The 14,161-nt window shown below is 41.2% G+C and overlaps 1 protein-coding gene across 1 annotated transcript in view; it reads left to right on the top strand.

Moving 5' to 3' along the window:
- LOC121582703 (allograft inflammatory factor 1-like) overlaps positions 1–14,161 on the top strand; it is a 48,563-nt gene that overhangs the window by 2,308 nt on the left and 32,094 nt on the right. The window lies entirely within an intron of this gene.

Here is a 14,161-nt window from a genome sequence, read left to right as displayed (position 1 = left end):
TTCCCAGCAGAGTGGAGGCTGTTATGGCAGCAAAGGGGGGACCATCTCTGTATTAATGCCCATGATTTTGGAATGAGATGTTCGACGAGCAGGTGTCCACATACTTTTGGTATCTCTTTATCACAATTCTCTCGCTCTCTCTCTCAGGCTGGCAGCCTGTCGAGCGCTCTGGTCACATGGAAACAAACCTAGACGTGATGAGAGAGAATCAGGTCACAAAGAGAGGGCATCACTGATATTGTGGGCTGTTTGACAAAATAATAATCCCCATTTCTGTAATAAAATCCAGTATAATTGTAGACCCATATGGGTAAACTGATGACATCGGCCATACACGCAGAAGGATAAATGTGGACTATTGTAAACAGGGCATAAAATGAACTTTTTGGTCCACCAGACACTAGCAGGTAGATTAAAAAATCTACCGGCCACTCATTTTTTTACCAGTCAAAATTACACCAACAAAACACAAAGTTTCTAAAACAATAAATGTATTACTAGTAAGAAGTAACTAATGTCGTATATTGTTTCATTTACATTTGTGACTTTAGTCTTTTTGTCAAACAAATGTTCACCTGCCCCTTTAAGGGCAGGGGGTTACCGTGGTAGTGCGACTTGAATCATGTTTGTGCCTGTATGATTGAGTCTGACTAGTAGTAGAATCGTTGTCTTCTCTTCCCTAGCAGTTGAAACCCATAGAAAAACAATCTAGCTTGTGAACGAAACAATGTAAATAGCCAAGAAACACAAGAAGAAAGTGTCACTTCAGTAGACTTTCGTTTCAAGTAAATTATGCCTGTGTGTAGCGCTTCTAAAAATGTATCTGTATCTTTCACTCTTCACGTGTGCACAGCCCCCAGCCAGGCAGTGTTGCAGCGCGAGGTGGAATAGGCTTTTTAGGATTCGTAGTTCTTTGATTTACTAGCTATGAAAGAAAACGCTGGAAAATTATTTTACTATAAATGTGATCATACTTGACTATTTGTATTAACAAATACGAGTGAAATGCTCGCACTGTGGAGCCCAGACCACCCGCCAACGTGGCTGGTGAAATAGACGTGTTTACCCGCATTTGGCAGGTGGCGGGTGTTAATTTTAGGCCCTGATTTGTAAACCAAAGCTGTGTTCGAGTACTCATACCAACAGCTCTATTTGTGACGTAAATTGAGTATGTGGTATGCTTATTGGTCATAGTATGTATATAGTTAGTAGTATGCCAAAAGTTCCCGGATGTTGTACTAAATTTGCCAAAAAAACGAAGTATACAAGCAGTGGACACTATTTCCGTGCTTTTAAGGCCTATAATGCAATTCTTTCGAAAATGGGCGAGGCTTCACTTTTTCAGATTTGATGAAAATGGTGGAAAATATGCAGCCGAAGTCTGACGAGAGCGGCTACAAATTCATTGCTTTAACTAATTATGACACATTTCGAGCAATGTAATAAAGTAATGACTTTTCAAATAAGTTACGTTACACGTTATGTTGGCTGACAATTTGTTAGCTACACTATCCTTAAGAACCACATAGCATTACAGCAGTATGTACCGGTATGTAAGCAAGTTACCTAACGTTACTAATACATCGAACCTGCCAGGCAGTATATTAACTATAATCTAACTAACTACCCAACGTTTATTGACTTGATTATTCACGTCATTCTTAGCTAAGTGGTATAGTCGTTGTGCGTTATTGTCACGATCGTCTTGAAGAGAAGTAGACCAATGCGCAGCGTGTTGAGCGAACATGATACTTTATTATATTAAAGCACAAAACAAAACAATAAACGACTCGTGAAGTCCACGGTGACAAAGACCGACAAGGAACAAAAACCCACAAACACAAAGTGAAACACAGACAGTTAAATATGGCTCCCAATCAGAGACAACCAGCCGACAGCTGACACTCGTTGCCTCTGATTGGGAGTCACTCAAGCAAAACAAAGAAACAGACGAACTAGAACCCCCAACATAGATATACACCACATAGAACAAACACACTCTGGCTCAACAACTAGAGTCCATTAGCCAGGGTGTGACAGTTATCAATGGACATAGTTCATTCTGGCTATTTACTCCGATTTCAGAGTACTCTTGTCTGAGTGTGGCAGAGTGCAGAATAAATGATGAATTTACGAACGCTCAACACCCGTTGAATATATGGCTGGTGTCAGTAAACGTCAGCAAAAAAAAGCATAATTAAATTGTTACAGTCACCAACGCTCTGGATGACATGAAAACAGCCTAACCAGCTCTGCTAGGGCAAGTAAAAGTCAGTGAGGTCTTCTCTCATTTGTGTCTGGAAATAGCTAGCCAACGTTAGCCAGTTAGCTTGGGTGCTTGACTGCCGTTGTGAGGTCAGAACGCTCGGATCAACCCTACTCCTCGGCCAGAGCGTCCAGTGACTCACTCCGAGAGCGAAACGCTCTGAATTTACGAATGGACAATCTGACAATGCTCTGGATTTACGTACACCCAGTGCGCACTCTGCGTGCATTCTGGCACTCCAGATTTAATTTACTAACACACCCAAAATCGTAAAATGTCTAGCTAGTCTTTTGTTTTACTAACAAGCTAGCAAGAGGTTGCATAGCAACAACATCAACTTCCGGTAGACAGGCGAAGTGCTAGTACGCTCAACTGAAAGGATACAGTTCGTTTACAGTATACTAAAGTGAACTAATAGTATGTAGTATTTACTCATTAAGTATGTAGTATACAGTATGTTAGTATGGGTATTCGAACACAGCTAGTGTTTCTCATCAATGAATGCAGTGATGTTCAGCAGATTACAATAACACTTCGATTCAGCCACCCCATTTCCATAATAATAATACAACCTTGTGTCTGACCTCCACGATGAGACTTGCTTTTTTATAGGCTGTTAATACCATAGATTGCTAGTAATACCCTCTGAATGGGTGTGTGTGTGTGTTGCAGTGATGAGTCAGACCCACTGAATCGTGCTGCTGTCATTGAGATTGGCTGTAATGCTGATTCTCATATTCATCTACAATTCAGTTCCACACCTCACACACTGTACAACTAACTCTCACTCCTGCTCAATCTCTCTCTCTCTCTCTCTCTCTCTCTCTCTCTCTCTCTCTCTCTCTCTCTCTCTCTCTCTCTCTCTCTCACAGACACACACACACTCACTCACTCTAACCTAACATAGCAGGTGTAGAAAGACGCTTGAGCGGGGTCCCCACTTCCATCTTTCAGGGGAAACGGAAGTTAGGTTGAAATACTGTATCACTGAAAACCAGAAACATCAAATCAAAGTTTATTGGTCGTGTACACAGATTTGCAGATCTTTTCACAGGTACAGTGAAATGCTTGTTTCTAGCTCTAACAGTGCAGTAATAAAACCTAGCAATACAAAACAATACGCACATCATCCAAAAAGTTAAAAGAAATAAATTAAGAAATATCAGAAAGTGCAATGTCCCCCCCCTTGCCCTCAGAACAGCATACATTTGTCGGGTATGGACTCTACAAGGTCTCAAAAGTGTTCCATAGGGATGCTGGCCCATGTTGACTCCAATGCTTCCCACAGTTGTGTCAAGTTGGCTGGATGTCCTTTGGGTGGTGGACCATTATTGATACATATGGGAAACTGTTGAGTAATAATGAAGACATCAAAACTATGAAATAACACATGGAATCATGTAGTAACCAAAAAAGGAGGAGGTATTATGGTGTGGGGGTGCTTTGCTGGTGACACTGTCTGTGATCTATTTAGAATTCAAGGCATACTTAACCAGCATGGCTACCACAGCATTCTGCAGCGATATGCCATCCCATCTGGTTTGGGCTTAGTGGGACTATCATTTGTTTTTCAACAGGACAATGACCCAACACACCTCCAGGCTGTGTAAAGGCTATTTTACCATGAAGGAGAGTTATGGGGTGCTGCATCAGATGACCTGGCCTCCACAATCCCCTGACCTCAACCTAATTGAGATGGTTTGGGATGAGTCGGACGGCAGAGTGAAGGAAAAGCAGCGAACAAGTGCTCAGCATATGTGGGAAGTCCTTCAAGACTGTTGGAAAAGCATTCCAGGTGAAGCTGGTTGAGCGAAAGAGTGTGCAAAGCTGTCATCAAGGCAAAGGGTGGCTATTTGAAGAATCTCAAATATAAAATATATTTTGATTTGTTTAACACTTTTTTGGTTACTACATGATTCCATATGTGTTATTTCATAGTTGTAATGTCTTCACTATTAGTCTACAATGTAGAAAATAGTAAAAATAAAGAAAAACCCTTGAACCGCAATAATTTCAAAGATTTTACTGAGTTACAGTTCATATAAGGAAATCAGTCAAATGAAATAAATTCATTATGACCTAGTCTATGGATTTCACATGAGCGGGAATACAGATATGCATATTTTAGTCACAGATACCTTAAAAAAATAAAGTAGGGCCATGGATCAGAAAACCAGTCAGTATCTGGTTTGATAACCATTTGCCTCATGCAGCGCGACACATCTCCTTCGCATAGAGTTGATCATGCTGTTGATTGTGGCCTGTGGAATGTTGTCCCACTCTTCAATGGCAAAGTTGCTGGATATTGACGTGAACTGGAACATGCTGTCGTACACATCGATCCAGAGCATCCCAAACATTCTGAGTGAGTATGCAGGCTATGGAAGAAGTGGGACATTTTCAGCTTCCAGGCATTGTGTTAATAAACATTTCTGCAATATTTTATTTCAACTCATGAAACATGGGACCAACACTTTACATGTTGCTTTTATATTTTTCTGTATGAACAAAAATGTAAATGCAACATGTAAAGTGAAAAAACTAATTGAGCAATCTGCCATGTGAGAGATTCCCCATGCCATGTCTCCAGGGTGTGTGTTTATGTGGTGGTGGTGGTGATGTATGGACAGTATATTAATAGAAAAGGTGTGTACAGCAGTAGTTATATAGGATGAGTCATGACTAGAATACAGTATACACATATACAGTAGGTTAAACGTTATGTAAACATTATTCAAGTGACGTAATGACTATGTCATAGGACAAATCAGTCTCTAAGGTGCAGGGTAGAGTACTGTGTGGTAGCCGGCTAGCGGTTACTGTTTAACAGTCTGATGGCCTGGAGATAGAAGCTGTTTATCAATCGCTCGGTCCCAGCTTTGATGCACCTGTACTGTCTCCTCCTTCTAGATGGTAGCGGGGTGAACAGGCCATGTCTCAGGTGGCTGTAGATGTCATGGAGGGCAGGCAGTGTGCCCCTGATGATGCCATGGGCTGACCGCACCACCCTCTGGAGAGACCTACGGTTGCGGACGGTGTAATTGCCGTACCAGGCGGTGATACAGTCCAACAGGATGCTGTCAATGGTGCATCTGTAGAAGTTTGTGAGGGTCTTAGGAACCAAGCCAAATGTATTCTGCCCCTTGACAGCGCATTCTTCACCACACTGTGTGAAGGGACCATTTCAGGTCGTCAGTGATGTGCACGCAGAGGAACTTGAAGCTTTTTACCCTCTCGACTGCGGCCCTGTCGATGTGGATGGGGGCGTGCTCTCTGCTGTCTCCTGTAGTCCACAATCAGGTCCTTCATTTTGTTGACGTTGAGAGAGAGGTTATTTTCCTGGCACCACTCCGCCAGAGCTCTCCTCCCCTGTAGGCTGTCTCGTCATTGTTGGTAATCCGGCCTACCACTGTTGTGTCGTCAGCAAACTTGATGATTGAGATAGAGACATGCATGACCACGCAGTCATGGATGAACAGGGAGTACAGGAGGGGCCTGACCATGCTCCCCTGTGGGGCCCCCGTGTTGAGGATCAGCGTGTGGCGGAGGTGTTGTTGCCTACCTTCACCACTTGGGGTCGGCCCGTCAGGAAGTCCAGGACCCAGTTGCACAGGGAGGTGTTCAGACCCAGGGCATGTCATGCCAAATAATGTCCCCCTTCCAAAATGTGTCCCCCTCTGCATCACAATGGGATTCGATAAACTATTGGCGTCCATTGCTATGTCAGCGGTGTGATGACCTAATGATTAGAATTTTGGAGATCATTACAGCCTAAATTATGTTCTTTTCATCATCGCTATACAAACAAGGCTGATTTCTGCGACAATTCCGCTGTTTAAAAAAGTTTTGTTCAGCAAATAAAATGAAAACATTACTTCTAACTACTTATGGGTACTTTGTTAACATTACAACATGAAATCCATGTCTTAAACGTTGCTACGTTTCGGATATGGCAAAGAAAACGTGTAATCTACTTTACACTTACTTACCTTATAGATCACAGTCAGCTAACTTCCACGCCATTCATATGCAAATATGTTTGATTCATACACTGGCTTGTCTGGCTGGCATGTATTTATTTTAACCTGCCCTTCCCTTATCTACACAGAAATTATATAATTTCTGTAGTCATCCATTATGATTAATTTTTTTCTATCTCGCATAGCTCATTAGTACACCCTTGTGGTTGCAATATATATGTATCTATTGTAGGTCCTAGGATACAACATTTACTTTTACATTTACATCATTTAGCAGACGCTCTTATCCAGAGCGACTTACAAATTGACAATTAATAATGTGGAACAAATAAATGCCATCAAAGGATACCTTACAATTAACAACTTGTGAAACAGCTGTGAAAACAAACCTGGCAATATTTAAGATTTTATTACATAAACTTTGATATTTTTTGGTACAGTTGTGTCATTAATTTATTTTCACCTATTTTATTTTTTGTACACTCACATGGCAATCATTGACTAAAATACTGAATTCTGGTGTGTGGAATATAGAGGAGGTGGTTGCTGTGTGGGTGGGAGGTTCTGCCTGTCACTTGTTCTCAACAGGCAGCCAGTCTCGGAAGGGAGACAAGTCCAGGCACTGATGCTCTCTTTGTTCTGAGTGTTTGCAGTGCTAGTGTTTTTAGTTAATCTGTGTACCTCACATATTATGTGCCCAGTATGATAGAGCAAAACAACTTTCTTAGCAGATAATGACATGACAACAACAGTAGCTGTAGATGATGTAATGAAAAGTTGGAGGGTGGTTGGTAATGGAGGACATCAGGTGGATCCACGAATGGGTGTTGGGCAGAACCCTTAGGTCCTGGAGAACAGGAGCAGAGTTAAAGGGAACAGGGTAGGAGACAGAGACGTAAACAAGCTTACACTTTACTGGGAGAAATTTTGATGGATTAGTGCATTGTTATAAATGGGAAATATGTACTTTTCAACACTTTTGGAAGATATAGCCTACCTCAAGCTGGTCCCCCTCCGACTCAGAGCACAGAGAATCAGGCTGATCCAAACTCACTGGTTCTGGTGGATGGGATACCTCTATTTTTTATTTATTTTTTATTTAACCTTTATTTAACCAGGAAGGGCTCATTGAGATTTAAAATCTCTTTTTCAAGAGCGTCCTGCCCAAGATAGGCAGCACCAAGTCATTACAAAAAATTACAGACAGACAACATGAAAAACTACAAGTAATCTAGTAAAAACCATTCATGAATTCACAAGAGTATAACAATATCAAAAACAGCAAATTAAAAACATTGACAGGTCAGGGAATCAGCCTCAAAATCCTTCATCAGAGATTTAAAAACACCAATCGGATTAAAGTTTAAAATTATTTTGTAAGGTGTTCCAAGACGATGGCGCAGAGTACATAAAAGACCTTTTACCAAATTCAGTTCGGACATTTGGAACAGTTAGCAGGATAAAGTCCAGTGAACGAAGAGAGTACCCACCACATTTCTGAACAATAAAAATGCCCAAATAAAAGGTAGAAAACCCAAAATGGCTTTGTAAATAAAAGTATACCAGTGACTGAGCCTACGAGTGACTAGAGAAGGCCAGCCAACCCTGGTATACAAAGTACAGTGGTGCGTAAGGGTTTTGCAGTTTAAAATAAATCTCAAAGTACCATGATAAAGAGTGTCAATTGATCTCAAACACTGAGCGGAAGCATTCATATATAAAATATCCCCATAGTCTAGTAAAGGCATAAATGTAGCTGATACTAGCCTCCTTCTGGCTTCAAAAGAAAAACAGGCCTTATTCCTAAAATAAAATCCCAATTTCAGCTTCAATTTTTTTGTAAGTTGTTGAATATGCAATTTAAAAGAGAGGCCGTCATCAATTAGAATTCCAAGATATTTATATGAGGTTACAACCTCAATCTCCTTGCCCTGACAGGTAGTAACAGGTGAAAGGTTCAGAGGTCTATTTCTTGCATTAGAAAACACCATTAGTTTAGTTTTGTCAGTATTGAGGATAAGCTTCAATTGACACAAGGTATGTTGAACAGTATAAAAAGCAGTTTGCAAGTTCTGGAAAGCTTTTGTAAGAGATGAGGCACAACAGTAAATAACAGTATCATCAGCATAAAAATGAAGTTGTGCATTTTGGACATTTTTGTCTAAATCATTAATATAAATAGTGAATAAGAGAGGACCAAGTACAGAGCCCTGGGGCACACCATTCAGGACAGACAATTTAACAGACATAAGCCCATCAAATTGAGTGCACTGAGTTCTATCAGACAGATAGTTAGCAAACCATGCAACTGCATGCTCCGACAGACCTACACTCAACAATCTCTGCCTTAGTATAGCATGATCAACTGTATCAAAAGCCTTAGAGAGATCAATAAAAAGTGAGACACAGTGCTGTTTTTTGTCAAGGGCTTCAGTGATATCATTTAAAACCTTCATGGCTGCTGTAATTGTGCTATGCTTCTTCCTGAAGCCCGATTGATACATTGATAAAATAGAGTTAGTAAATAAAAACTATTTTAGCTGTTCACTTACAAGGGTTTCAAGTATTTTCACCAGGGGTGACAGCTTTGAGATTGGCCTATAATTATTTAAAAGAGTTGGATCTCCCCCTTTTAAAAGTGGTAGGACAAATGCTGATTTCCAGATCTTTGGAATTTCATTACATTCCAGGGTTAGATTGAACAGATATGTAAGTGGTTCAGCTATGAAATCAGCTGCCAGATTTAAAAAGCAGGGATCCAAAAGATCAGGACCTGCAGGCTTTCTTTGATCTAAGGATTTCAGGGCTTTATGTACCACCTGCACTGAGAATGGCAGAAAACTAAAAGTTTGACCAGCTCTCACTGGTTCATCCACACAGGGTTGTACAGAGACAGAGGACACTGGTTCATCCACACAGGGTTGTACAGAGACAGAGGACACTGAATCAAACAGCCTACCAGATGATACAAAGTGCTCATTGAAACAATTCAGCATTTCAGTTTTGTCATATATAGCAACAGAGTCCTTCAAAACACATGACGGTAATTCATTAACATTACTGTTACCAGACATAGACATAATAGCATTCCAAAACTTTCTAGGGTCATTCAGGTTATCAGTGGTAACAGACATAAAATATTCAGACTTGGCCTTCCTGAGAAGAAAAGAACACTTGTTTCTTAACTGCCTAAAAATAAGCCAATCAGCATCAGAACAAGATTTCCTTGCTTTAGCCCAGGCTAGATTACGGTCGTGAATAATACAAGACAGCTCAGAAGAAAACCATGGATTATCCCGCCCTTTAACCCTGAACCTGCGGAATGGTGCATGTTTGTTTACTATTTGGAAAAAACCATCATGAAAGAATATCCAGGCAGTTTCCACATCAGGGATAAGCTCAATCTTGCTCCAGTCAAAATAAAACAAATCATGAAAGAAAGCCTAGGGGGGGCTCAGACAGTCGATGGTCCTAAAGTTATTTGGAGAGGTAAATTGAAGAGGTACATTTTTACAAGCTCAGCATAACTACCATTTCTTGCTTTCTCAAATGTCAACCAAAGCTTAACATGCTTTGTCTATTGGGCTTTACCGAAGTGTAGGCCGTCAGTGCCTTTAGTGGTCGACCGTCCAACTGCTCCAACTGGAGAAGATTGTTGGCTTCCACCTAGGTAACCCTAGGAAGACAAATAGAAAAATATCAGTGTTAGGGAAACTCAAACAAGCTTCAGGTTATTTTTTGTGCAAATGCAAATAGTTATTTTTTATATTCACTTTAACATATGGTGACCCCAGCTAAGAGCGAAAGAGCAGCGAAGTTTCCCAGGTCTCGCCTTCCTTTCGTCCTTCTTCCAAACCAAGTAATTCGCCCGGATGTCGTAGCACTTGGTCCCCTTCTTGATTCTGCTCCAGTAGCTCTCCTTCTGTTTCTCCTGCGCCTTGTCCATGTTCAGTCTCACCTTGATTGATAACAGGAATAATTGCAATTATATTTTATATTAAAAATACATTTCTTACATATCTCTTGGAGGGCCAGAAAATTAATTAACAGTGAACAATCATTTTTACCTGGTAAAAAACCTCCACATCCTTCTCAGTCCGTGCCTGAAGGTGGTCCTCGAAGGCTTTCTGATCTGGTTCGACAACTTCCACCACATCAGGTGGGGTTTCAGTGATCTGAAAGTACGTTATATAAAAATAGCAATAGACAAACAACAACGCTAAGTCAATCACAAATTTGAAAGACTACAGTATATGCAATAATTGTGTATATACAATTGCATTGTTTACCTCCGTCAACAGCTGCGGCTCCCATCCGTACTCGGTGGAGGCCTGGATGCTGCTGTTGTGTGCAAAGAGAATTACCTTCAGGTTGTTCGCCCACACTTCCTTGTACCAGCCCATGGCAATCTTGAGGGTCTGGTTGGTCCATTCACCAAACCTGGAGGAGGGGGTAGGAAAGCGATATCTATTGACAATGTAAGATATGTCTTATGTACCATGGAAAAACAAATTGTAAAAAATAAATAAAACAAACCATTGGTGACAGAATATAACCTATAACATCCGTACCTTGTTCCAGCGTTCATGACCTAAGTCACTCAAGATGACCTCAGGAGAACTGTGGGTGTTGAAGATGTCCATCATCGCCTTGGAGGTGGCCTCGCCAGTCTCGTCCTTGATGGGTATCATACAAAACGAAAATCTATTTTTGGTTCCAAGCACCCTTTTTAATGGGTTACAGAAGGGAATTTAGAGTTAAGCACGTACTCTTCCTTTACTGACCTTAATGGGTATTGCCTCCACCAACTTGGTAAAGTGATCGGTCGCCGTCAGACACCAGCTGTTGCCATTCCTGAATTTCGTCATGGGTCCGATGATGTCCACCCCTAACATTTAAAGTGTTAGAGAGAAGATTACATTTTACATTTTAGTAATTTAGCAGATGCTCTTATCCAGAGCGACTTACAGTTAGTGAGTGCATACATTTTCATACTGGCCCCCCGTGGGAAACGAACCCACAACCCTGGCGTTGCAAGCGCCATGCTCTACCAACTGAGCTACAGGGGACTATAGATTAGATTACTTAATTCTTACCCATATCTGTGTCATACAGTATGCTGATTTTCATATTTGTAAGCATACTGACACACACACATTCTATAATATTGAACGCTGCTGTGGTCAAATAAAGCAACCATTACAAAACAACTTATCAGGGCAAAATTTGAATTGGGACACTTACCAATCATGTGCCATGGTGAAACAACTTTGATGGGCTTCAACTCCGGCGCCACAGTCTTCGCCCTCTCAAACTTCTGGCAGGCTAGACAGGTACTGACCTTTTTAAGCAAAAAGTGACAAATTGAAACGTTGTGTTCTCTCTGATATGACACTCATTGAAATCAAAATAATTTCAGATACAATAGAATGTGATTGATAAACAAAAGGTTATTTCACTTGCCCAGCTGTCCACCTCCTTGACAATTCCCAGTCAGAAGAAGCGTAGGTTGATTTTGACAATCATGCGCCTCACTCCGAAATGGCCAGCATGCATCTCGGTCAGCACGGCCTCCTTCTCCTTAGTAAAAATCAGCCTCCTGTGTGGCTGGCCATCCTTCCCCCGTAGGTACATATGATTGCCTAACAAGTTGGAAGTGAAGAGTTGTTGAAATACTCAAGTCTAAGTACATTTGCACTGCTGTCTTTCTCTCTGTTTCCCTCTCTCCATCTTCCACTTTCTTCCCACCTCTCTCTCACTTTCATCCTTTCTTTCTTCTGTACCAGTCAAAAGTTTGGACACACCTACTCATTCAAGGGTTTTTCTTTATTTTTACTATTTTCTACATTGTAGAGTAATAGTGAAGACATCAAAACTATGAAATAACACATATGGAATCATGTAGTAACCAAAGAAGTGTTAAACAAATCAAAATATATTTTATATTTGAGATTCTTCAAATAGCCATCCTTTGCCTTGATGACAGCTTTGCACACTCTTGGCATTCTCTCAACCAGTTTCACCTGGAATGCTTTTCCTTCACTCTGCCGTCCGACTCATCCCAAACCATCTCAATTGGGTTGAGGTCGGGGGATTGTGGAGACCAGGTCATCTGATGCAGCACTCCATCACTCTCCTTCTTGGTCAAATAGCCCTTACACAGCCTGGAGGTGTGTTGGGTCATTGTCCTGTTGAAAAACAAATGATAGTCCCGCTAAACCCAAACCAGATGGTATGCATTTATTTGGGCTGCAATTTCTGAGGCTGGTAACTCTAATGAACTTATCCTCTGCAGCAGAGGTAACTCTGGGTCTTCCATTCCTGTGGTGGTCTTCATGAGAGCCAGTTTAATCATAGTGCTTGATGGTTTTTTCTCTGTGCTTATTTGAGCTGTTCTTGCCATAATATAGACTTGGTATTTTACCAAATAGGGCTATCTTCTGTATACCCCCCCTACCTTGATTCCATATGTGTTATTTCATAGTTTTGATGTCTTCACTATTCTACAATGTAAGAAATAGTAAAAATAAAGAAAAACCCTTGAATGAGTAGGTGTATCCATACTTTGGACTGGTAGTGTAGCTAAATCTGTCCAGTTATCCAATAGAAGTTAACTGCTTAACGTTACCCTGAATTATGAATTTCTCTGAATGTTGTGCCTCTTGTTGAGATCAGTGGTCCCTTCATAGTACTTCGCCTGGTTGGAAAGATCAAATAAAATCATCTCCTCGAGGGATGCCATTGAAGTGCAAGCTACATACATTGCTAGCTAACGTTAGCTAAATAAAACTGTCTGGCTAGCTAGCTGACTAGACAGGCTGAGGTAAATAAGTACAGTAGCTAGCAACGTCAATCTAAAAACAGCTTAAATTATTTATTCCTATTTAACAATATATTCTTATATAAAGATAAATATATGGTAAAACGAGAGTGTTCTCTTTCCAGTCTTTTCGGTCCTCTGAAGCAGCAGTTAGTCAGCAAGTTGTCACCATCAAAAACACCGTCCTTGGAGAGCAATTCTGAGGTAATAATTATGTGCGGACTGAGCGCTTATGAGGTGAAATAGAACTAGAACTACCCGCATCCTCCTTCCTTCGCGACCGCTACGAGGTAAAATGGAGCCAAGCAACCAGCATAGCAACGGACGCGTTGGTTCATTACGTAATCCGGTCAGAATTTTGCAACAGAAGCTAGAACTCATCGAATCCCATTGTGACGGGGGGCACTATTTGGCATGACAGGCCCTGAGCTTAGTGATGAGCTTGGAGGGCACTATGGTGTTGAAGGCTGAGCTGTAGTCGATGAACAGCATTCTAACATCGGTATTTCTCTTGTCCAGGTGGGATAGGGCAGTGCAATGTTGATTGCGTCGTCCGTGGATCTGTTGGGGCAGTATGCGAATTGTAGTGGGTCTAGATTGTCGGGTAAGGTTTCTGCTTTCTGCCGATTCCACAGAGGGTGCATTAATACCACTCACACACGTACTGTACAAACACACCTTCAGACATTAAAGGTATCTTCATCACCTGAGAACACCTGAACAGTCAGTCACAATGGCTGTCTACCTTTCTTTACTGACTCAGGTATCAGTCATTCATCCAACTTGTTTAATGAGCCCTATAGGAAAACACTCTGTGTGTGTTTGCATCCTAAATGCACCCTATTCCCTATATAGTGCACTAAATAGGGAATATGGTTCCATTTGGGATGCAGCCTGTTTCTTTACAGCCCCTGGAGACATGGCATGGAGAATCTGTCTCACACGGCAGATTGCTCCATTCATTTTTCATTGACTTCTCTGGACGTTTCTGGCAGCTTACCTCCTTCCTTCACCCTTGTGGGGTGTTCCATTTTATCAAGACAAAATAACTCTAAGGAGGACATCTTTGAGGTTGAGGTGATTTCATTGTCCTGT

The sequence above is a fragment of the Coregonus clupeaformis genome, chromosome 15 (assembly GCF_020615455.1).
Source record: "Coregonus clupeaformis isolate EN_2021a chromosome 15, ASM2061545v1, whole genome shotgun sequence".
NCBI classification, from domain to species: Eukaryota; Metazoa; Chordata; class Actinopteri; order Salmoniformes; family Salmonidae; genus Coregonus; species Coregonus clupeaformis.
This window is presented reverse-complemented; position numbering and strand designations above follow the sequence as displayed.